The 4,263-nt window shown below is 43.0% G+C and overlaps 1 pseudogene; it reads right to left on the bottom strand.

Moving 5' to 3' along the window:
• Positions 1-1,123: 1,123 nt before the first annotated feature.
• On the bottom strand, positions 1,124-3,395 carry Smarce1-ps1 (SWI/SNF related, matrix associated, actin dependent regulator of chromatin, subfamily e, member 1, pseudogene 1; annotated as a pseudogene).
• Between the last annotated feature and the right edge of the window lie 868 nt (positions 3,396-4,263).

Below are 4,263 nucleotides of genomic sequence, written 5' to 3'. Positions count from 1 at the left end.
GTAGAGCCTTCTTGTTAAGTGGTGCTCCTGTCTTCACCGTTGATCTACAAGTCAACCTTCCTGTGTAGTGTTTTTGGTCTTTTACAATGTTCATCAATAGTTGAGCCTTCCTGTGAAGTGGTGCTGATCTGTCCCATTGTGGATCTATAGTTGAGTCTCACTGTGAAGTGATTTTAACCACTTTTGCCTTGGATGCTACAGTTGAGCCTCCCCGTGAAGTGATTCTGATTTGTTTCCCCGTGGATCTACAATTGAAGGGACTTGTTAAGTGATGCTGCTCTCTTCACCATGGATCTACCATTGGCCCTCACTGTGAAGTGGTGCTCCTCTATTCACCATTGATCTACAATTGAGCCTCAGTTTTAAGTGATGCTGGTTTTCTTCACCATGGATCTACAGTTGAGCCTCTCTTTGCCTTGATTTTGATCTATTTCACCCTGGACCTACATTTGAGCTTTCCTGTTAGTGATGTTCCTCGCTTCACCCTGGATCTACATTGAGCTTCACTGGGGAGTTATGCTGATCTTTTCACTGTGGATCTAAAATTGAGCCCGCCCTTGATATAATGCTGTTCTTTTTCACCATAGATCTACAGTTGAGACTCCAGTGCCATGATTTTGATCTGTTTCACTCTTGATCTACAGCTGAGCCTTCCTGTTATGCCATGCTGCTCTCTTCACTGTGGATCTCTAATTGAGCCTCACTGTGAGGTGATGCTGATCCGCTCATTGTGGATCTACAAATAATTCCCCCTGTGATGTAATGCTAGTCTTCTTCCCCATGGATCTACAAATGAGCCTCACTTTTATGTGATTCGGCTGTCTTCACCGTGGATCTGCAATTTAGTTTCACTTAGGACTGATGCTGATCTGTTCACTCTGGATCTAAAGTTGAGGGCTCCTGTTAAGTGGTGCTGCTCTCTACGCCATGGATCTACAATTGTTCTTCACTGTGAAGTGATGCTCTTCTGCTTAACTGTGTATCTACAGTTGAACATTCATGTTAAGTGATGCTGCTCTCTTCAACATGGATCTACAATCGAGTCTCACTTTTTTTTAAAACCAAAAAAAATCACACTTTTTTCATTTAAAAAAGTTTTAGGTCACATAAAACAGGGCAACATTTACTCCTTCTTCTCGTCTTCTGGTACAGGGTCCATGGGCGGCTCCTCCACCATTGCACTGTTGTTCTCTGAGTCGGTGTTACTGTCACTGATCCCTTCTACCTCCATGCTGTCTATCCCCTCCTGCCCACTGTCATTGTCCTCAGGAGTAGATGTGCCTTCTTCACCATTCTGCTAGTTCTCCACAGTGTCTTCAAGGTATGTCTCCTCTGTCTCCATCAGGATGTTCTCATCATCCTTTTTCTCCTTGGCTTTGTTCGCCACTTGCTCTTCCTCAGGGACGATGCTGCCTTGACTATGCTCAGCTTGCTTGGCTGCCTCTTTCTCCCTCTCCTCCTGCCTTTTGCGGACCTTTTCCTCCACCTGTGCCGTCTCAGCTGCAATCTTCTCCATGTCTACTTCCACCTTCAGACCTCACAATGTTTTAAGTTCATTGTTAAAGGAGTCTGTGCTTTCCAGGATTTTCCTCTTCTTTTCCTGGTGTCGTTCCTCTATCTGAAGAAGCTCAGCTTCTAGTTTCTGCTGATGAACCATTAAAGACTGGACCTGCCACTTGAGGACCTGCATTCTAGCTGTTGTGACAACTGACCGCACATCAGGTACCACACTCTCACTGAGGATCTCACTGATGAGGTGGTGGTTTCTCTGGAAACGGGCAGTGGCTGTATGCTTCATTGAAAAGCCATCATAAAAACAAAAAGAAATATACCTCATCATCAAAAACAGACATTACCTCAGAGTAAAGGTTGGATAAAAATTTCTAGGCAAATGATCTTAAGAAACAAACATGGTAGTCGTGCAAATATTACAAAAATGAATTGAAAGGGCAGGAAAGGACACTCCATAGTTACCAGAGAAAAAACTGCCAAGGTGACATTTCAATTATTAACATTATTGCCTGAAACACAAGGACACCCATGTTTATAAATAAAAAAATGAAGACAAGAGAACATATCCATAGCAAGGCACTTAACCATAACAAGACAATAAAGGGAGACAGGCATGTTAGCCCATACTTTAAGGATATTTGATTGACTTATCTAAAAATGAAGTGAATTATAATCATGCTGACTGCTTTAAGAGGAAAGTGGTACAACTGTTTCATTTATGCAGGTTCCTCTATATCTGTTCAATGATTGGAAAACCAGTTAGTGAAGGAAGTCCTGGGTTTGAAAGTAACTGAGTTGTTAACATGAGCATGGCCATGCCAAAGATCCTAGGGAAATGCCAAGATGTTTATAGAGATTCTAAATGTAGTTATGGATATAATATGTAGAAAATGTTCATTAAATTTGCCCATCCCTCACATTTATGGCCCAAGAATTACTTCCCTATAGGCTTCTACTGAGATCAGCTAAACTTGTCCTCTTGATTCATCTGTATACCATATCCATGTCTTCTTTGTATGTAATAACCTGGGTTGGGGATGTAGCTCAGCGGTAGAGTGCTTGCCTAGCAAGCACAAGGCCCTGGGTTCGGTCCCCAGCTCCAAAAAAAAAAAAAAAGTCAACAGTGTATGTAATAACCTGTCCTCTCTATTCAATTGGATATAATAAAAACCCTGAACTCCAGGGTGCTGTTGTTTCTCCAAAGAAAGAAAAAGAAAGAAAGAAGGAAAGAAAGAAAGAAAGAAAGAAAGAAAGAAAGAAAGAAAGAAAGAAAGAAAGAGAAGAAAGAAAGAAAAGCCATCATCATAATTGTCTGGGTCCTCAGCAGGCTGAATGCTCATGTAAGGTTCTCCTTTCTCCATGCGCGACTGTCTCTGTCGACTTTCTTCCTCTAATGCAGCTTCCGCATGACTTTTTGCATTACTATATGCGAGGTATGCAGGGGAATTGTGATTGGCCTTCATAGATTCCTTGTACTCTATCTTTTCTGCTTCATACTTGTTTAAATATTCTTGTTTCTCTTCATCAGCGAGAACTTGCCACATGCCACCAATAATCTTGCCACTCTCCCACAACTTTAGGTCAGGGTTGCAAGCCTTTACTTGGTCCCAGACCTTTCTGCTGTACCTCATGTAAGGCATGAGTGGCTTAGGAGGCTTTGTGATTTTAATGCCCGGGTTGGTGCCCGGGTTCCCTCCCAACCTGTAGTTGTTGTAGGCGAGATGACTGTATGGATTGTATCCCACAAACCCTGGTGTGCTGGGCATTTGTGTTGCAGGAGCTGGGGTGGGAGGTCGGGCATAAGATAGTCTTTTTGACATTTTGGAAGATTAAGTTCTCAGTTTCTTAAGAATGAATGAGACACCGTGGGCCGAAAAGGCGCCCACAGCTCCGGCTTCACTTCCCTTTGTGAACTTCACTTTTAAGTGATGCTGCTCTCTTAACTGTGGGTCTATAGTTGAGCTTCGTTGGGGGGTGATGCTGATCTGTTCACTATGGATCTATAATGGAGCCCCCCTGTCACATAATGCTGGTCTTTTTCACTGTGGATTTGCAATTGAATCTCCCTGTTGCACAATGCTTGTCTTTTTCACCATTGGTCTACAGTTGAGCTTCACTCTGCCATGATTTTGATCTGTTTTACTCTGGACCTACAACTGAGTCTTCCTGTTAGGCGATGCTGCTTTCTTCACCATGGATCTATAATTGAGCCTCACTGTGAATGAATGCTAATCTGTTCACTGTTGTTCTACAATTGAGCCCCCTTGTGTTGTAATCCTGGCCTTCTTCACCATGGATGTACAGTTTTGCTTCACTCTGCCATGATTTTGATCTGTTTCACTCTGGACCTACAGCTGAGCCTTCCTGTTAAGTGATGCTGCTCTCTTCACCATGGGTCTACAATTGAGCCTCTCTGAAGTGATGCTGCTCTCTTCACCCTGGATCTACAGTTGAGCCTCCTTGTGAAGTGATGCTGCTCTGTTTCACTGTGCATCTACAGTTGATTGTTCCTGTTAAGTGATGCTGCTCTCTTCACCGTGGATATACAATTGAGCTTAACTGGGGAGTGATGCTGATCTGTTCACTTTGGGTGTATAATTGAACCCCCCTGTGATATAATGCTGGTCTTTTTCACTGTGGATCTACAGTTGACCCCCCTGTGACATAATGCTTTCCTTTTTCACCATATATCTATAGTTTAACTTCACTGTGCCACTATTTTGATCTGTGTCACTCTGGACCTACAGCTTG

Source organism: Rattus norvegicus, chromosome 17 (genome assembly GCF_036323735.1).
Source record: "Rattus norvegicus strain BN/NHsdMcwi chromosome 17, GRCr8, whole genome shotgun sequence".
NCBI classification, from domain to species: Eukaryota; Metazoa; Chordata; class Mammalia; order Rodentia; family Muridae; genus Rattus; species Rattus norvegicus.
This window is presented reverse-complemented; position numbering and strand designations above follow the sequence as displayed.